The 22,201-nt window shown below is 41.7% G+C and overlaps 1 pseudogene; it reads left to right on the top strand.

The window, feature by feature from the left end:
• Positions 1-300: 300 nt before the first annotated feature.
• LOC115117986 (RNA binding protein fox-1 homolog 3-like) overlaps positions 301-22,201 on the top strand; it is a 215,468-nt pseudogene continuing 193,567 nt past the window's right edge.

Raw genomic sequence — 22,201 nt, forward strand, 5'->3', positions numbered from 1 at the left:
CGCACTGGGCCATTTGATGTTAGAATACCCCTGAGACTTCCCCGCTCCGAATCCTATTTATCCCTCTCTCTTTTCTCTCTCTCCAACCACTCTCCTCCAATCGTTCCCTCAATCTTCCCAGGACCTCCCCCTTCTGTTGCGGAATGCTTCCACCCCTCCCCCTCTCTTCTCTTCCCCCTGCTCCTACCCCCCTATCCCAGTCCCTGGTCCCTCCCCCTAGTATCCTGCACTCGTGCATAGGCTTCTCCCTCGCTGTCAAAGTAAACAGAGAGAACAGAGAGAAAAGAGGAGAACAGAAGAGGCAGGCGTCAGCCCCCACCACATATGCTTCTATCCGTCCGATGCTCATCCGCGCCACTGTGTGTGTGATTCCCATAACTTTCTAGCAGTTCTTTTATAGCAAGAAAGAAGTGAATTAGGAGGAAAATAAATAAAGAATTGCCGGACCAAAATAGGACACCAGTAGAGATTATAAAGAGATAAACAGACAAAGAGAAAAAGACGTAAAGACAGGAAGAGAAGGAAGATAGACAGAGTGCTAGATAGAGTGTGTTAGGGTGTATCTCAGTGTTCTCTATGCGTAAGTCATCCCGCCTCTCAATGCTGTGCTCCATGGCTAACTCTGGCTGTGTGCTGCTCTCCGGTGCTGGGATGCTACCCCACTCTCTGCAATGTCCCCCTGCCTTCCTCTACCTCCCAGAGGTAAGAACACTAGACACAATACCTCTCTTTACGCTCTCTCTCCATCTCTCTCTCTACTCTCTCCTTTTTTTCTCTTACTTGTCCTTATTTTTCTTAATTTATTTTCTACTGTCCCATCATCTTTCTCTCCTCCCCTCTGTCTCTTTTTCTGTCATTTTTGTTAACTTCCATTCTCTGCGTTCGTGCTGCATGGCATTGTGTCTTCCTCCTCTCACCGCCTCTCATCCCTCCACCTACCCTACTGCTGAACGTGGGCCGTCCCTCTCGCTCTCTCCGTCTTTGCTCTCCCTTTTCTTTTAGATAATAACGTGTTTTTACCAAGTGATCTAATGTCAAGCGTTGTATTCTACTATTTGTCTTGGTAATTGTATCACTGCCATGTGTTTGTATTTCACACACTATCTATGTTTCCATCCAATTGGCGACAGATTTTCTTACGAATATTCTAAACTCAGCATAAAAACAATATGTGTATTTTCCAAACAGAGATGTGTTTCCATCAAATGTACTTGTTGCGGAGAAAAGGCTGTGTGTGATGACGTAGTCCATTCTCATTTACCAAATAAAAAATCCAAGTTAAATGGGTTTCCATCTCATTTTCAACTCTACGGATGGTTTTGTCACAAGAAAATTGCGTTATATAGCGAATGTGTCCACTCTGGTTTTGGCACGTGCGCTCTAGCCAACAGCTGGCAGATACAGTGCAGGTGAAGCCTACTAACGTTACATGATGAGATTATCATGAACAAAAGAGCAAGATTATTTTTATTTGTCAAATGGCAGCCAAGCATCGATCATGTCACCAGAATAAGACCCTCAATATTTATTAGAAAGGAGCATCAAGCTCATCACCTTGCACTTTCACCACCCTGTGAAGTTCATCGTAATTTATTTAATCTGTGGTCTAATAAACTGCATGCTTCCCCGAGTCATAGTGGGAGGACCACACAATATGTCATGTCATGACTCCAAGATTACTTTGATGATTATTCTATAAGTACTTTCTCATAAAAAGATTTTCCACCGCCGTTTCTCGCATATGACATTTTACCAACACAAAAACATCCCACCTTGTTAAACCTATTTTGTTTTGTCAACGTTTGGAACGTTTACATTTGCTGTTTCCATCAGGCCTGTCGTGACATTTTGTATCTGACATGTACTTCACTCGCATGAAAAGGTTGGATGCAAACCTGGTTTCTGTCAGTGTTAACTCAACCAGAATTCAATGAAATTTCAGCTTTACACTGATTTTATCAGGGATAACTATACACTAAACAGCTGAAGCGTTTCAAGCAGACTGTATCATGTTATCATATTCATACTCACAGATTTCAGAGTTTAACATGTTATCAAAGCCTATGATTATCCCAATGTTAGGATAGTTTGCACTTTCTTAAATGTGTAATTTGCCAAAATATTCAAGGAAAGTTTCAATTTGCAGTGTACAAACTTAAGATGATGAACAGGGATGATATTTACTCTCACGGGGCCAAAAATAACAATCTGAAAGCCACACCACTAATAATCCCCACCTCCTAAAAATAACCTAAGGATAAAATATTTTTACAAAAAATGAAATAACCCATGTTTTAAATGAACCCACGTTTGGGTAATCCCAACAACACAACATGTAGGGTTATTCACGCATCCCAACCGGCTTGCTAAAATACCCAGTGTGTGTTCTGTCCAATATTTACCCAGCACTGGGTTTCCAAAAAAACTAATATGGTTGTTTTTAACTTGCACTTTTTGGAGTGTATGTTTTAAAAAAGTGCCTTCACAAACACATGAGTTAAAATTCTGCCATGTATTCACCCTTGGACATTAGTCAACTGACATAACAACGCACATAGAGGAGTGAATGTAGGAAGAGTGTGTGTGCGTGTGTGTGTGTGTGCGCGTGTGCGTATGTGTGTTTGTGTCAAGGTTGTTATGTTTTGTGTTTTTATATTAGTTTATTTCTATTAGTGTGAACATTTTTATTGGAAATTCAGTTTAGTTTCAATTAGTTTTCCGTTTCACTTTACTAATTTTGATTTAGTTTAAGTTTTATAAAACCATTTAAAATATATATATATTATTATTCATTTTTTTATTATTTGGTTTCAGTTTTAGTGTTAGGGAAAGTAACATATGTGTGGGAGGCTAGAAGACATTTATGTGTTGTATAGTGTTTGTGTTTTTTGGAATGTCACTTCTTGCCACTGTGGGGTAGTCATGAATAAGGTGATGGGTCAGGTCATAGGTTAGGTTAGCTTTAAAGTTAGACTCAGCGAGATGAAGATGCACCAAGTAAACAGTAGTAGTGGGTCAATTTCCACAACAACCAGAAGCATTGAAGCGCGAAGATAAACTTCTCTGCTGTTTTGGTCCAGTAGCTACCACGTTCTGCAAGAATGAAGTGCTCCCGTGCACATACTCTGTGTGAGAGCAAAGTCTTGCATCGTGCACACTTGTTGAAGTGGAACATTTTTGTTAAGTCGATGACCATCGTTTGTCACTGCCTTTCACCGTGTGTTGCATTCTGGGGATACACATTTTCCGACTCGCACCTACTTGTCGACATGATGTTTTGACTGCAAGTTTCTGCAGTTGCTCTTCACCAACTTCATACTGCAGCCATCGCCTGCATTGTGGGAGGCTCTATTGTCAATCAATCATTAGGGTGTTTTTGTTTGACCCACACGGATGTGACCAAAGACGTGACTGAAACAGGAACCATTTGGCTGTGATTTATGTGTACGGTGGATATATAGTACAAATAAATGTGATACTTTAAGCTGTCTCTCACTGATTGATTTTACAATGCACACACAATATTATATTATGATTTCAGTTTGTGAATGTCTGATATTGGGGTTAGAAACATGTTTATTTCGACATTATAAAGAAAACCTTTTATAAACAATGGCAACACTGCCAAGTTGATCTGAGCCTTACTGTTAGAAAACCACATCAGTGTCCGACTTTCAGCTGTCTCAGATGCACCTCCCCCGACTTCACTCCTGGACTTTCGTCGACAGTCGGTTGATTTAGCCTTACTACTCAAACGGGCCCAATATCTGCAGTGCTGCTTGTGGCAACGTCATCTCGCTGAGTCTACCTTTAAATCAATCTCAATATGACCCGCCAGATTCAGAAGCTTGAAAATACCATTACAAAAGAAAGCTTGAAATCCACATTCTATTTATGCACCCTAAAAACTAAAACTGAACATAATTCATGATGGTTTTATTTTATTTGAGTTGGTTTTGAGTCAAATATAATAGTTCCAGTATAGTTTAAGTTTTTCAAATTGGTATGTTAATTAATTTATTTCAGTTTACAAAATTGTTTTTCATGATTCATTTTTGTTTTAGTTTCAGTTTAAGTTGACAAAAATAACCTTGGTGTGTGTGTGTGTGTGTGTGTGTGTGTGTGTGTGTGTGTGTGTGTGTGTGTGTGTGTGTGTGTGTGTGTGTGTGTGTGTGTGTGTGTGTTCAATAGCCAGTCAAACAAAGACAGGTGTCTGTTGAATGGTGGATTAGGCAATAGAACGAAATGGTTTTTGGCTTACTTTGTAGTTTAGCCTTTATGTCTATCTGGATTTGTTTGTGTGGTTAACGGAGTGAGTATGTTTTTAGATTTTGTATTGGAAATAGGCTTTATGTTGGAGAATTATATATTTGTGGCAAATATTGTACGTAGGAATTGTGTGTGTGTGTGCATGTTTGTCTGTGTGTGAGATAGGTGTGTGTGTGTGTGTGTGTATCTGTCTTAATGCCGCTGTGGGCAGGCAGCATGTGCAATGGCAGGCTGCCTCTGTGTTATTGCCACCATAAAATATATGGTAAGGCAGGGGAGAGGGGAGAGTGAGCATATCAAATAATGTGCGTGTGTATGTGTGTATAAAATATGATGTGTATAAAATATGATAAGACTGTTCAGGGCTAACCTGCCTCGTCCAGCCTTCCAATGGGCCTCACTCATCACCTTTACAGCCCAGTCAGAGACCACCCGTCTGTTATAGCAGACCGTCCACACACACACACACACACACACACACACACACACACACACACACACACACACACACACACACACACACACACACCAGCTGGCCCCCACACGGGCAGGGGACTGCCACACACTCACACGGAGGAACGCACAGACATATACTGTACACAAACTGACACACACATACAGCCTGTAACACCGACTCTATGGGTCCCCGGGTGTGTGTGTGTGTATTTTCAACCATGCTATGTCATTACTGATTACACGGACACTGCAATATGTGCTGTTTTCTTACATTCAAGTGTAAATGTGCGTATTGCTGCATGCTTAGCTGTTTTCATTGTTATATTTTTGAGAGCATTGATAGTATCTTCCACATGGATGTGTAGGTTTTAACTGTCTTTGATCCTGGGGTCTAGAACAGAACATTTGATAGACAAAATTAAAATATAGAACTATAGATTGTTAGAACAGCTGACACTAGAGTGTAAAGAGAAAAATGATTTGTTCATGATACTTTTTGTCACAACCATTTCTAAGAGCATCAATTCAGATGTTTGACATCTAGTGTGTCCCGGCTAATTAATGCGTTTCTAAAATGACGTCAATATCTTCTTGAGCTCCTCTGGTGAAAAGTCTTGTGGAAGTTCTGCATTTAGAGTCGAACACTTGAACAGCATAAGTCTCATAATAGAAGTGTACATGAAGGTTGTTTTCACAGTGAGGGCTGTAAATGCGCTAACAACATTGTCTGTGTGTTCCCTAATAATGTTGAAGCATAAAATAACTCCAGTGGATGTTGCATTGATCAGATGACAGGACACTGTGTTCACAGTTTGACTGGAGATTTGACTGTCTTTTTGGTGCAGTCACAGAATGAGGAACTCTTTACGTATTTCTTTCTGTTTGTTTTTCATTCTTCTCATGTGTTTCTGGTATAGTAAGAATACATGTATTTTATTTATTACTTTCTTATGTTCACCTAAGTTTATTTATCTTGTTGTTTTTATATCTGTTGCTCAGTTTTCTTGTGGGCTTAACTGAATGGAATGATATCAGTATTTGGTCATTAGGGTTCATAGAGTGGCTTTCTGTTTTAGCTCTTATTCTGATAAGATCAGATGAAAGAGTCTCGCCCAAATTAAGGAACAGTTCCCGCTCACCCAAAAGGGACACAAAAGAAAGACCAAAATACTGCAGTCTCTTATGCAATCCCTTTTCAGGCTCCCTATTTTCTCTGCTCTGACCTGCGCTTTGACGATTAGAATTACAGATGTGTGTTTCTGTGTGCCTGTCTGTGAACGTTTAAATCTTTAAATCGGACAATACTCATAATATTCATATGTTATCTATGAATTTACAATGCAAAGTTTTTTTTAATTTAGGACAAGGGAAAGAAACATGGTTTTAACGTCTGAAAGGTACATCTTCTTTGGCAGTGTTTGTGTTTTTCTCTGGGCTACTGTGAGAGACAGAGGTTGCTGAGAGAGAGAAGGAGGCTCATGCTAGCAATTGAGTAAGCAGCATCTGCATTGAGCTTGACTGGCTTGCTGAGTTCAATCACAGAGAGATTTCATCATTCAGAGTCTTCATCAGGTTACTGCTCTTTATTCATCCCTTTAAATGGCACCGCCCGGGATCACAGCTAAACACAACACCACACTGCCTATCTAGCACATTTATCTCTCTATTTTATAGGATTTCCTTTCTCTTTTCCCCTCTGTCTGTCTTTCTTTCTTTCTCTCTTTCCTTCATTTTTCCATCTCTCCCTCTCTCTCTCTCTCTTTCTTTCTCTCTTTCTCTTTCTTTTTTCTCTCTCTCTCTCTCGCTTTCTTGCTTTCCCTCTCTCTCTTCCTCTCTGTCTTTCATTTTTTTTCGTGGAGACGGCTGGTTTTCAACTCCTCTTAAGTCAATACTGTGCAATAAATCTGCTAGTGCAAGCATCATTCTCTTCCCCGGGGAGGGAGGGGAGAATCTTTACCCACGCACACCCTGTAGTTAAACACTTCCTGCTTTTCTATCATTTCTCCGCAAACCGCGGAGTAGGATGTTGGGAAATCAGTCACTAGAGAATTCTCTCTGTCTCAATTTTTTTCTTTTTTTTCTCTTTCTAACGTCCATTTTTTTCTCACTCCATTTTTGTCTTTAATTGTGTTGATGTTTTACCATTTTCTATCTGGGGATACTGTGTCTCCATGTGCCAGACTTGTTTTTTTTCTCAGAATAGGTATCTAGCTTATAATGTTTTTGATAATTAAGTTATATTTTTGATGCAGTCTCTCTTTGTCTCTGTGGGGTGTAATCGAACAAAAATAAATAGGAAGTAAATCTAGCTGAAGTTATTTTTCCCTTTCAATAAATAAATCATTTCTTTGCCATTTGAGTCTGTTTTGTACACTGTGTAACACTGCATTGAATGCATAGTGATATGCCTGACTTTTTAGAACGTCTATCTTATTGCTGTTTTATTGCATTAGGTATGCAGGAGGGAGCACTCTTTGAAATTGATTTTATTCATGGTTTAGGTTACCAGAATGTTCAAAAGATTGAACTTTGAATGTGTTCATAGTTCAATCTGATACATTGAACTGCTTTAAAATCAAAACCAGAGATAACAGCTTGTTCTGTTGAATATTCATATCGAGGAACAATTCACTCTTTCTTCGATCTTGCTAATTGAATTATTTCTGCTTGGTCATTGGAAATGTGCTTACGTACACAGTATGTGCTCTAATGTTAAATCAACACCGAGAGTGTTAAATGTAACTTGTCTATATACGTGTCCACACTTTTCAGTGTTCAATTGACACACTGCTTGGTGGTAAGTATTATTTCCCAGAGTGCCTTGCATTTCAAGTGAATTGTAGAGTTATTACACATGACTGTATTTGTTAATGACAGAGACATGGCTGTTGCATTCATCCAATTTCAGCCCCGTGGCCTTTTGACCCAGAAGTCATTCTGGGTCAGAAAGACTAAAACTTGAGACTACCTTAACCATTTAATTTAACACTGGTTATTAACACCAACATTGGGGTTCTTTTACACCAAAAAGTGTTAACACTTACAAAGTTCATTTAACTTTTCTATCAACCTTAGAAATGTTACTTTGAAAAAGCAACACTAGGTTAAACTGACCAATTTGCTGTTAATTATTGTACTATCATGGCATAATTTGATTAATGACTGTGTATATCATATATGTGTTGTATTTTTTTAAACATTTATTTTCAATCAATTGCAGCTAATGCAACACTGCAGTGTGGGTTCATTGAGAATGTGTAACCTGTACTGCATGGATATGGTTGATTGAATGGGCCTTGTTGGCCACTGTTGTATGCAGTGAGCTGCAGTGATCTGCATCATGGACAGCTCCGGAGCACAGCAGCATGATTCTTATCCCAATCTTTACTGGGACTAGAGTAGAATAGAATAGAGTAGAGTAGAATAGAATAGGACTGAATTGAATAGAGAAGGTGCATGTGCGCACCGATAGGACGCATGGGGAGTGAGTAGCTGTGTTTTGTACTGTCAAATCTGTGATTATACTGTATGTAGAAGCCAGACAACATAGTTTAAATTATGCCTCTGAAGTTGATAGAGCAATATATCCCCAAGTAAGCGGGAGAGAGCGAGCGAGCGGTCAGTTATATACAACAGCGAAGCAATCTGTGGGTAAAGTGACACTGCGACTTGAACCCAACTAGCCATGGCTTCCCTTAGAGCAGTGGTTCCCAAACGTTTTATTGTCCCGTACCCCTTCAAACATTCAACCTCCAGCTGCGTACCCCCTCTTGCACCAGGGTCAGCGCACTCTCAAATGTTGGGAAGTGACCAAGAGCTCTAACAGGACCAGGGCACAAATAATAATATAGTGATAATCAATCATTTTGCTCTTTATTTAACCATCTTACATATAAACCTTATTTGTTTTTCAAAAATTGTGAGTAATGTTGGGTTGTATTGGAGAGCCTCAGTCTTTAATCACTTTCCACACACAGTCTGTGCCTGTATTTAGTTTTCATGCTAGTGAGGGCCGAGAATCCACTCTCACAAAGGAACGTGGTTGCAAAGGGCAACAGTGTCTTAACAGCGCAATATGCCAAGGCAGGATACTCTGAGCGCAGCCGTGTCCACAAACCTGGCAGGGGCTTCTGATTAAATTAAATTTTCACAGAACCGCTTGTTGCAATTTCGATGAGGCTCTCTTGTTCAGATATCGGTAAGTGGACTAGAGGCAGGGCAGGAAAGGAATAACAAATCCAGTTGTTTGTGTCATCCGTTTCAGGAAAGTACCTGCGTAATTGCTCACCCAACTCACTCAGGTGCTTCGCTACATTACATTTGACATTGTCCAAATCAAATCAAAATCAAAGTTTATTTGTCACGTGTGCCGAATATAACATGTGTACAACATCACCAACACATCACCAATACAACATGTGTACAACATCACCAACACATCACCAATACAACATGTGTACAACATCACCAACACATCACCAATACAATATGTGTACAACATCACCAACACATCACCAATACAACATGTGTACAACATCACCAACACATCACCAATACAACATGTGTACAACATCACCAACACATCACCAATACAACATGTGTACAACATCACCAACACATCACCAATACAACATGTGTACAACATCACCAACACATCACCAATACAACATGTGTACAACATCACCAATACAACATGTGTACAACATCACCAACACATCACCAATACAACATGTGTACAACATCACCAATACAACATGTGTACAACATCACCAATACAACATGTGTACAACATCACCAATACAACATGTGTACAACATCACCAATACAACATGTGTACAACATCACCAATACAACATGTGTACAACATCACCAACACATCACCAATACAACATGTGTACAACATCACCAACACATCACCAATACAACATGTGTACAACATCACCAATACAACATGTGTACAACATCACCAACACATCACCAATACAACATGTGTACAACATCACCAACACAACATGTGTACAACATCACCAATACAACATGTGTACAACATCACCTTACAGTGAAATGCTTTTACTTACAGGCTCTAACTAACAGAGCAAATTAAAAAAAGAAAGGTATTAGGTGACCAATAGGTAAGTAAAGAAATTAAAACAACAGTAAAATTAACAGTAGCAAGGTTATATACAGTAGCGAGGCTATAACAGTAGCGAGGCTACATACAGGCACCGGTTAGTCGGGCTGATTGAGGTAGTATGCACATGTAGATATGGTTAAAGTGACTATGCATATATGATAAACAGAGAGTAGCAGTAGTGTAAAAGAGGGTTTGGCGGGTGGTGGGTGGTGGGTGGCGGGACACAATGCAGATAGCCCGGTTAGCCGATGTGTGGGGGACCTGGATGGTCAGGCTAATTGAGGTAGTATGTACATGGATGTATAGTTAAATTGACTATGTATATATGTTTAAATGAGAGTAGCAGCAGCATAAAAGAGGGGTTGGAGGGGGCACACAATGCAAATAGTCCGGGTAGCCATTTGATTACCTGTTCAGGAGACTTGCTAAATGACTTAAATGTAAATGTAACTTATGGCTTGGGGGTAAAAACTGTTGAAGCCTTTTTGTCCTAGACTTGGCACTCCGGTACCGCTTGCAATGCGGTAGTAGAGAGAACAGTCTATGACTGGGGTGGCTGGAATCTTTGACAATTTTTAGAGCCTTCCTCTGACACCGCCTGGTGTAGAGGTCCTGGATGACAGGCAGTTTAGCCCCAGTGGTGTACTGGGCCGTACGCACTACCCTCTAGCGTGCCTTGCGGTCTGAGGCCGAGCAGTTGACATACCAGGCAGTGATGCAACCAGTGAACTCGATGTTGCACCTGTAGAACCTTTTGAGGATCTGAGGACCCATGCCAAATCCTTTTAGTTTCCTGATGAGAGGTAGGTTGTTATTCTGGCACCACCCGGCCAGTTCTCCGACCTCCTCCCTATAGGCTGTCTCGTTGTTGTCGGTGTTCAGGCCTACCACTGTTGTGTCATCTGCAAACTTAATGATGGTGTTGGAGTCGTGCCTGGCAATGCAGTCATGGGTGAACAGGGAGTAAAGGAGTGGACTGACCACGCACCCCTGAGGGGGTCCAGTGTTGAGGATCAGCATGGCAGATATGTTGCTACCTACCCTCACCACCTGTGGGTGGCCCGTCAGGAAATCCAGGATCCAGTTGCAGAGGGAGGTGTTTAGTCCCCGGATCCTTAGCTTAGTGAGTGTACTATGCTGTTGAACACTGAGCTGTAGTCAATGAATAGCATGCTCATGTAGGTGTTCCTTTTGTCCAGGTGGGAAAGATCTGTGGATCTGTTTGGGCGGTATGCAAATTGGAGTGGGTCTAGGGTTTCTGGGATAATGGTGTTGGTGTGAGCCATTACCAGTGTTTCAAAGCACTTCATGGCTACGGACATGAGTGCTATGGGTCTGTAGTCATTTAGGCAGGTTGTTCTTGGGCACAGGGACTATGGTGGTCTGCTTGAAACATGTCTGTATTACAGACTCAATCAGGGACATGTTGAAAAAGACACCTGCCAGTTGGTCAGCACATGCCCGGGGCACACGTCCTGGTAATCCGTCTGGCCCCACAGCCTTGTGAATGTTGACCTGTTTATAGGTCTTACTCATGTCGGCCTAGGAGAGCGTGATCACACAGTCGTCCGGAACAGCTGACACTCTCATGCATGCCTCAGTGTTGATTTCCTCGAAAGAGAGCATAGAAGTGATTTAGCTCGTCTGGTAGGCTCGTAAGCTTGAGTTCTTTCCCACACAAAATATCAAACAATGACGGAAAGACCTGTGAGTTGTCCTTGTTAATTCAGATAGAGAAGAGCTCCAACTTCTTAATCATAGACTCAATTTTGTCCCGCACATTGAATATAGTCGCAGAGAGTCCCTGTACTCCAGGATTCAGATCATTCAGGTGAGAAAAAACATCACTCAGAAAGGCCAGTTGTGTGAGAAACTCATCATTCAATTTTTTTTTTTAAATCTGTCAATACTTTGCCCCTAGATAACCAGTGCACTTCTGTATGTTGTAAAAGTGTTGCATTGTCGCTGCCCATATCATTGCATAATGCAGAAAATACACGAGAGTTCAGGGGACTTGCTTAAACAAAGTTCACTTCTTGATGCGCCCATCCCAATAGCGGGATCATTTTTGTCAACATCCGCTGAATTGCAGAGCACCAAATTCAAATTAAATTACTGCAATATAGCAAAACACAGCTTAGCTTGTTGTTAATCCAGCTGGCGTGTCAGATTTCAAAAAAGCTTTTCGGCGAAAGCATACCAAGCATTTATGTAAGGACATCTCTCTCAGCGGACAAAACATTACAAACAGCTAGCAGCCAAGTAGATTGGTCACGAAAGTCAGAAAAGCAATAAGATGAATCGCTTACCTTTGATGATCTTCGGATGTTTGCACTCACGAGACTCCCAGTTACACAATAAATGTTCCTTTTGTTCCATAAAGATTATTTTTATATCCAAAATACCTCCATTTGGTTGGCGCGTTATGTTCAGAAATCCACAGGCTCGAGCGGTCACAACCAGGCAGACACAAATTCCAAATAGTATCCGTTTTTATAATCAATCCTCAGGTTCTTTTTACAAGATATAATCGATAATATTTCACCCGGACTGTAGCTTCTTCAATAGGAGAGAGAGAGAAAATGTCTGCTCCAAGCTGTTGCACATGCAAAATGCTGCTGGCACCCAGCCATCCAATGACGCAATGTGATCTTTCTCGCTCATTCTTCAAAATAAAAGCCTGAAACTATGTCCAAAGACTGTTCACAACATGTGGAAGCCATAGGAAAAGGAATCTTGTTGATATCCCTTTAAATGGAGCAAAGGCAGGCAATGGAACAGAGAGCTTTCAGGAAAAACAGCACTTCCGGCTTGGATGTTCCTCAGGTTTTTGCCTGCAATATCAGTTCTGTTATACTCACAGACAATATTTTGACAGTTTTGGAAACTTAGAGTGTTTTCTATCCTAATCTGACAGTGTACCCAAGTGGCGTTGGGAGCAACTGCTTGCACGCGCGTTACCAGTCCACTCTCTCTCCCTGTGATGGCTGATGCTCCATCAGTACAGATACCAACACATATTGACCACCAAAGTCCATTTGATGTCACAAAGCTGTCCAGAACTTCCTCTCCTGTTGTCCTGGTTTCCAGTGGTTTGTGGGCCTTTTTTTGGTATAATTTATACATTTTCGAGCAAACGGAATGAGCAGCATCTACGTTTGGCTAGCTACATACAGACCATTAGTGGAATTCCCGCGAGAGAGTAACGGTTAATGTGATTGAATGTTAATTATTTGACTAGGCTACCTAGATTTAACATTGTGCTGTTATTCCACTGAACACTAGGTGGTTTAATTTTGGGGGGCAGTGAAACGAGGCTACTCAGGCGAGAAAAAAATATCACCCAAAGGTATAGCCCTGTTGGATAATCGTAATGGACTGTTTGAAAATGTGAATCACATTTCTTTGGCGTACCCCTTGGGGGTAGATTTGCTTGAAAATAATGTATAGTCAATCATGTCAGATATGCATATACAGGGCCGGTACGTGGATGAACAGGACAACAAAATTGGATTTCTGGAAACAAGGTGCCAACTTTAGAAGATGAACTGGACCAGCAAGAAAACAGAATGTGACAAAATAATATGATAATATTTTCCCTACTGGAAGATAAGGAAGCTGATATCGGAGAAGCTTGGCATGGATGTATCACCAGAGGATGGGGAACTATCAGACCAAAGTCAGCCTTCTGAAGGTACAGGGGGGAAAGGAGATAAAAATCCATGGCCAGTCCATTCAATTCATCCAGGACCTGTCTGCTAAGCTGAGGAGAAAATGCAAGCAATTATTCCAATCAGACAGTCACTGGAGGAAAAATGAATCAAGTCTCAACTCTGATTCCCGGCAGTTCTGTGGGTGTGGAAGGGAACACAGAGGATGGAGTTCACATGTGCTGATGAAGCCCTAAACAGGCTGCGGGAAACCTTTCCAGTAGAAAGAGAGCCCAATGCCCTGATGAGAGGAAGTAGTGGGAAAATAAGCACACTAGGCTACATACAATGATGCCCAAGACAGGATTATTGTAAATTGAGACAATATTCTTTCCTCCTCCCCCCAATACAATCCAGACTTTATTGTCACAAAGTAACTGTTCTTCTCTAGGAAGTGACGATAGAGTTAACCGATGCCAATGAAATACATGGACAATGAAAAGACAGTATTAAAGAGGAAATATAGGAAATATAGAATTGTCAATAATTGTTAAATGGATGTGTGTGTGTGTGGGCGAGAGGGTGGGAGTGGGTGTATGTGTGTGTGCATATGAATGGGAGAGGGATGGAGGGTGCTATATGAAAGCTGGAGAGAATGGGTATGTGGAAGCATAGGGTGTATGTTGTGTGTGTAAGAAGGAGAATGGATGAGTAAGTAGATGTATAGAGTGGTGTAAATGTGTCTGAGAAGAAGGTAGTGGGAAAATACAGAAGGTTGGGATAATCTTGGCCTAGTTGAGTAGAGAAGGGCAAGGATGGGAGGTGGTGATAAGTTTGTCTTGGGTGGGTAAGGATGAGAGGGTGGGACAAGCTTAGCTTGGGTGGGCAATGGGTGAGTGAAGATAGGAGGTTGGGATAACCTTGGCTTGGGTGGAGTAAAGGGGGTGAACTGGGAGGGCGTGGTGTAGAGGGTTGGATTTGGTTTGGGAAAGAGCGAAAGAAGGACTTAATTATACAAAATAAGTTGTTTTAGTTGTTTTGTGGTTTGTAAACCCAGTGTGAAATGAATTCTGGACAGATTAGGAAAGGATGTGGAATCATTATTATTCTTTGTTTGTCATTATAACTAAGATTCAATTGTGGTTATTATTGAGAAGGAAGAGGGGCTTTATCCAGGGGATTGAGATGGGGTAACTGGGAGGACATCAGACACTTCTCTGAGATGTGTGTGGGGCCTCCATTCATCCCATTTAAGTCTCTCGGTGGACCCACTCTCCCCAAGTAGATCCCCACCAGCCACTCTACTTATATTTCATTTATAAGGTAATATAAATTGACCACAGTACTTAAGCGGAAGTCTTTCTCCAGTGTATCTACAATTACATAATCCACTGTTTTATTTTGGTGCATTAGGAGAGGAGTTGGAGCTTAAAAGCCCTAAAAAGGCATCGCGCCTCAAGTACAATGACATACTTTGCTTTATGTTTTGGGGTTTTGTTTTCTGTGTGTTTTTTTGTTAAATATCTGCTCAGACCACATGCCCAAACACTCTATATATGTAATGTATACAGTAACTACATGTTTATACTATGATCTTCCTATTCTATGGAATGCCCACCGCCGTGTCATATGTCATGTCTGCTTACATTTTTTATTTGGTTCTTCAATGATAGGAGTAACAGAAAGGGTTAACTTTGATTTTATACATGTAAATACCAACAAAATCCAATTTAGCACATGACATGTGGATGGGCTCCATGATGGGGAAAACACATGGTTCTCGAACTCTTAAAGAGATTTTCAGCAGATGTGGTTTTCTTGCAACAGTTACATAAAAAAAGAGAAATGTAATATTTAAAGAGGAACCGGGTTGGAGTGGCCTATGCTGCCACCTAATTGTAGTAACAGCAGAGGTCTAGGCATCCTGCTTAATAATAACACACCATTTCCCGTATATCCCAGCATATAGACCAAGAAGGCCATTTTCATAATTTTACTTTACATCGTGAAAAATGCCCAATTATTTCATTGCCTATCCCACCATTGGCAAATCTGATGTTTTTAGACGGAATTCAAGCTATATTAGATCAAATCCAGACAGGAACAATTATTTTAGCAGGTGACCTAAATCATACATTTTATAAGATTGACAGACGTAGTAGTAAGGGAGCCTTCAACAAATAATTTACAGGACACCTGGAGAATACTATTCCCGACTTCAAAAGACTTCCTTTTTTTCTCAAAGTAAGAAACGCTATTCAAGAATTGACTACATCTTAATTTCCAGAAATGCAATTAACAATTTACCGAATTAAAAAAATAGTGATATCGGATCATTCTCCGATATCATACTTAATTACACCAATAGAAAATACAGTTACCGACAGAATTTGGAGAATGAGTAAAGCACATCGTCTGGCTGTCAAATTAATAAAAAATATACCTAAATTAAAAATGTAACACTACAAATACATACATAGAGGACAGAGAAAAGCCGACCCCAGATATAATCCTTGATGCCTTTAATTAAGGCATACATTAGGGGAATTATAATCTCATACTCATCAAAAGCCAAATCTGATTTAGAAATTAAAATCAAAGACAAAATGAATCACTATCCAAGAAAAAGGCTGTCAAAACTCTTTACAAGGTAAAGATAAAAATCTGTATCTTATCTATAACATTTGAAGAGAGCCAACAACTTCATGTTAAACTCAAGTAAAGCATACTACTTAATGGCAAACCTTGTAAATATCTCACGGCTCTCACAAAACTAATACACGCTAAATCAGTTCACATTTTAAAAGATAAAGATAAAAATGTGGTATTTTGAAAAAACAACGATTAATACATTTTAAAAGCTTCTATGAAATGTATAAAAATCATAATTTAACAATAGTTGGATGGATCCTATAGCTTTCTTCTAAACAACCCTGAAGCAATTATCTGCAGACAATAATCACCCAAAAATAAATATTAGATATTGTTTAAACATTAGCACGGAGAAAAGCACCAGGAATAGATGGCTTTCCCATAGAATTCCATACAACATTTTGGGACAAAGTTGAGCCCCTATTTATACAAATGACAACACACGTCACTCAATTCAGTACTTTCTCGTTCCGTGTATCAAACAGTTATTTCAGTGAATGGCTCATTTGGCCCTTGGTCAGAGGTCACCTTTGGTGTGTCACAAATCAAATCAAAGTTTATTTTTCACATGCGCCGAATACAACAGGTAGACCTTACAGTGAAATGCTTACTTACAGGCTCTAACCAATAGTGCAAAAAAAGGTGTGTGTGTGTGTGTGTGTGTGTGTGTGTGTGTGTGTGTGTGTGTGTGTGTGTGTGTGCGTGCGTGCGTGCGTGCGTGCGTGCGTGCGTGCGTGCGTGCGTGCGTGCGTGTGTGTGTAAGTAAGGAAATAAAACAACAGTAAAAAGACGTTTGAAAATAACAGTAGCAAGGCTATAAACAGACTCCAGTTAGTCAGGCTTATTGAGGTAGTATGTACATGTAGGTATGGTTAAAGTGAATGTGCATATATGATGAACAGAGCGTAGCAATAGCGTAAAAAGAAGGGTTGGCAGGTGGTGGGGCACAATGCAGATAGCCCGGTTAGACAATGTGTGGGAGCACTGGTTGGTCGGGCAAATTGAGGTAGTATGTACATGAATGTATAGTTCAATGTGACTATGCATATAAGATAGACAGAGTAGCAGCAGTGTAAAAGAGGGGTTGGGGAGGCACACAATGCAAATAGTCCGGGTAACCATTTGGTTACCTGTTCAGGAGTGTTATGGCTTGGGGGTAAAAACTATTGAGAAGCCTTTTTGTCCTAGACTTGGCACTCCGGTACCGCTTGCCATGCGGTAGAAGAGAAAACAGTCTATGACTAGGGTAGCTGGGGTCTTTGACAATTTTTCGGCCATTCCTCTGACACCGCCTGGAGTAGAGGTCCTGGTTAGCAGGCAGCTTTGCCCCAGTGATGTACTGGGCCGTACGCACTACCCTCTGAAGTGCCTTGCCATCGGAAGACGAGCAATTGCCGTACAAGGCAGTGATGCAACCAGTCAAGATGCTCTCGATGTTGCAGCTGTAGAACCTTTTGAGGATCTCAGGACCCATGCCAAATCTCTTTAGTTTCCTGATGGGGAATAGGCTTTGTCGTGCCCTCGTCGCGACTGTCTTGGTGTGTTTGGAACATTCTAGTTTGTTGTTGATGTGGACACCAAGGAACTTGAAGCTCTCAACCTGCTCCACTATAGCCCCGTCGATGAGAATGGGTGCGTGATTGGTCCTCCTTTTCCTGTAGTCCACAATCATCTCCTTAGTCTTGATTACGTTGAGAGATAGGTTGTTATTCTGGCACCACCCGGCAAGGTCTCTGACCTCCTCCCTATAGGCTGTCTCGTCGTTGTCCGTGATCAGGCCTAACACTGTTGTGTCATCTGCAAACTTAATGATGGTGTTGGAGTCGTGCCTGGCCATGCAGTCTTGGGTGAACAGGGAGTACAGGAGGGGACTGAGCACGCACCCCTGGGGAGCTCCAGTGTTGAGGATCAGCGTGGGAGATGTGTTAATACCTACCCTTACCACCTGTGGGCGGCCCGTCAGGAAGTCCAGGATCCAGTTGCAGAGGGAGGTGTTTAGTCCCAGGTTCCTTAGCTTAGTGATGAGCTTTGAGGGTACTATGGTGTTGAATGCTGAGCTGTAGTCAGTGAATAGCATTCTCACATAGGTATTCCTTTTGTACAGGTGGGAAAGGGCAGTGTGGAGTGCAATGGAGATTGCATCATCTGTGGATCTGTTTGGGCGGTATGCAAATTGGAGTGGGTCTAGTCTGTAGTCATTTAGACAAGAATGTAAATGTAAATGTTTAGCTCGTCTGGTAGGCTCTTGTCACTGGGCAGCTTGCGGCTGTGCTTCCCTTTGTAGTCTGTAATAGTTTGCAAGCCCTGCCACATCTGACGAACGTCAGAGCCGGTGTAGTATGATTCAGTCTTAGCCCTGTATTGACGCTTTGCCTGTTTGATGGTTCATCGCAGGGCATAGCTGGATTTTATGTAAGCTTTTTTGAATGCGGCAGCTCTACCATTTAGCTCAGTGCGAATGTTGCCTGTAATCCATGGCTTCTGGTTGGAGTATGTATGTACAGTCACTGTGGGGACAACATCCTCGATGCACTTATTGATAAAGCCAGTGACTGATGTGGTGTATTCCTCAATGACATTGGAAGAATCCCGGAACATGTTCCAGTCTGTGATAGCAAAACAGTCCTGTAGTTTAGCATCTGCTTCATCTGACCACTTTTTTATAGACCGAGTCACTGGTGCTTCCTGCTTTAATTATTTTCCCTCTGGTTGCACATTTAACATGTTGATAGAGATTTGGTAGAACTTATTTAAGTTTCCCTGCATTAAAGTCTCCGTCCACTAGGAGCGCCGCCTCTGGGTGAGTGGTTTCCTCTTTGCTTATTTCCTTGTACAGCTGACTGAGTGCGGTCTTAGTGCCAGCATCTGTTTGTGGTGGTAAATCAACAGCCACGAAAAGTATAGCTGAGAACTCTCTAGGCAAGTAGTATGGCCAGCAATTTATCACAATACACTCTACTTCAGGCGAGCAAAATCTAGAGACTTCCTTAGATTTCGTACACCATCTGTTGTTTACAAATATGCACAGACCCCCTTCGTCTTACTGGAGTGTGCTGTTCTATCCTGCCGGTGCAGCGTGTATCCCGCTTGCTGAATATCCTTGTCGTCATTCAGCCACGATTCCGTGAAACATAGGATATTACAGTTTTTGATGTCCCGTTGGTAGGATATTTGTGAATGTACCTCGTCTAATTTATTGTCCAATGATTGCACGTTGGCGAGTAATATTGACGGTAACGGCAGCTTTCCTACTCGCCATCTGAGGGGTCCTGACGAGGCATCCGGCTCCTCGTCCTCTGTACCTGTGTCGCTTCCTCTTGGAAATTACTGGGATGTCGGCCCTGCTGGGTATTAAAAGAATATCATGTGAGTCTTGCTTGTTGTTGAAAAAAAGACTTGTCTAATTTGAGGTGAGTGATCGCTGTCCTGATATCCAGACGCTCTTTTCTGCTGTAAAATTCAGTTGCAGAAACATTATGTACAAAATAATTTACAAATATCGTGAAAAAAACCCACATAATAGCACAGTTTGTTGGGCACCCGTAAAACTGCTGCCATTTCTTACGGCGCCACAAGGAGGTGAGGTCTCACCATGTTTCTCCTTTACATGTTCACCCAAAAGTTGTCTTCAGTGACACTCTGGACACTGGGTATGCAGATGATGTATGTACGAACTGCCTGAGAAACGCCACTCTGCCCACTGCTGTCAGACTGTAAAATAACTCTCGCTCTTAAATGTTTTTCCCTAACATTCTCTTTTTAAAAATCACTCTTTAACATTTCAATTTCCATAAGGAAAAATGTACTGCAATGTTTCAAGGGTCCTCTATTCTATTGCAATGTTTCAAGGGTCCTGTACTCTATGTCACATGTTATCTATTATGGATTTTAAATGAGTGTTTTGCAATCTGCCCTAGCATGCTGTCAATTCAGTTCTGGGCCACATCTTGACGGATGGCAGCCCATTCTTGCATAATCAATGCTTGGAGTTGGTCAGAATTTGTGGGGTTTTGTTTGTCCACCCGCCTCTTGAGGATTGACCACAAATACTCAATGGGATTAAGGTCTGGGGAGTTTCCTGGCCATGGACCCAAAATATCAACGTTGTGTTCCCCGAGCCACTTAGTTATCACTTTTGCCTTATGGCAAGGTGCTACATCATGCTGGAAAATGCATTGTTCATCACCAAACTGTTCCAGAATGGTTGGGAGAAGCTGCTTTTGGAGGATGTGTTGGTACCATTCTTTATTCATGGCTGTGTTCTCAGGCAAAATTGTGAGTGAGCCCACTCCCTTGACTGAGAAGCAACCCCACACATGAATGGTCTCAGGATGCTTTGCAGTTGGCATGACACAGGACTGAAGGTAGCGCTTACCTTGTCTTCTCCGGACAAGCGTTTTTCCAGATGCCCCAAACAATCGGAAAGGGCATTCATCAGAGAAAATTACTTTTTTCCTCAGCAGTCCAATACCTGTACCTTTTGCAGAATAACAGTCTGTACATTATGTTTTTCCTGGAGAGAAGTGGCTTCTTTGCTGCCCTTCTTGACACCAGGCCATCCTCCAAAAGTCTTCACCTCACTGTGCGTGCAGATGCACGCACACCTGCCTGCTGCCATTCCTGAGCAAGCTCTGTACTGGTGGTGCCCCGATCCCGCAGCTGAATCAACTTTAGGAGACGGTCCTGGCGCTTGCGGGACCATGAAGCCTTCTTCACAACAATTGAACCGCTCTCCTTGAAGTTCTTGAAGATCCGATAAATGGTTGATTTAGGTGCAATCTTAGTGGCAGCAATATCCTTGCCTGTGAAGCCCTTTATGTGCAAAGCAATGATGACGGCACGTGTTTCGTTGGAGGTAAACATATTTGACAGTGGAAGAACAATGATTCCAAGCACCACCCTCCTTTGAAGTTTCCAGTCTGTTATTCGAACTCAATCAGCATGACAGAGTGATCTCCAGCCTTGTCCTCGTCAACACTCACACCTGTGTTAACGAGAGAATCACTGACATGATGTTAGCTGATCCTATTGTGGCAGGGCTGGAATGCAGTGGAAATGTTTTTTGGGATTCAGTTAATTTTCATGGCAAATAGGGACTTTGCAATTAATCTGACACTCTTCATAACATTCTGGAGTATATGCAAATTGCCATCATACAAACTGAGGCAGCAGACTTTGTGAATTAATATTTGTGTCATTCTCAAAACTTTTGGCCACAACTGTACATGTTATTCAAACATTGCACCCACACTGCTCGGGCACGTCAACGAGTGTCCGCATAGCCAGGCGCTAAAATAGAACTTGGTTCTATTTGTGATGCTTGATATGCTGCAAGTCCTGCGTCTCCCATCTCCTCATTGTTTTTTTAGGAGTATATACCCACGTAGGTGATTGAAAGATGAACTGAGGTCCCCACTCCAGTCCAGTTGGTTGTGGTAATACACCTTAAAGTTGGTTGCCAACCGCCATATAAAGTCCGAAGAAGAAGCCTGCAGGAGGAGAGATTACTGGAAACGAACTTTATCTGTAGATTAATTGTTGGAGTAGAGGATCTTGTGCATGTCTTAAGTGTAAAACTAACAATGACTCAATAATCCATGCTTTCTGGGAAGTCCAAAAGTTATAGGCAGAGCTAGAAAGTTGGTGTCACGTGTGTTCCCTCTCCGGCCTCTTGGTCACCAGGCTGCTAGTTATGGGGCACATCTGTCACCATCGTTACGAGCACCTGTACGTCTTCAGAGTCCATCACCTCCCTGATTACCTTCCCTATACATGTCACTCCCTTTGGTTCCTTTCCCAGGCGTTATTGTTTCTGTTTCTTGTCTGTGTGCTGTTAGTGTTTCTTGTTCTGTATTATGTTCCGTTTATTTTATTAAAACACTCACTCCCTGAACTTGCTTCCTGACTCTCAGCGCACATCGTTACAGAATAACGCCTCACCAAAGGGAAGCATCAGGAAGTGTTTTTTTTGTGTCAGTGGGAATGACGTCGGGTCCTGGATCCGCTACAGGCTCCCATGCCTCAGCTGGATCGTCAGGCT

The sequence above is a fragment of the Oncorhynchus nerka genome, linkage group LG28, assembly GCF_034236695.1.
Source record: "Oncorhynchus nerka isolate Pitt River linkage group LG28, Oner_Uvic_2.0, whole genome shotgun sequence".
Taxonomy (NCBI): domain Eukaryota; kingdom Metazoa; phylum Chordata; class Actinopteri; order Salmoniformes; family Salmonidae; genus Oncorhynchus; species Oncorhynchus nerka.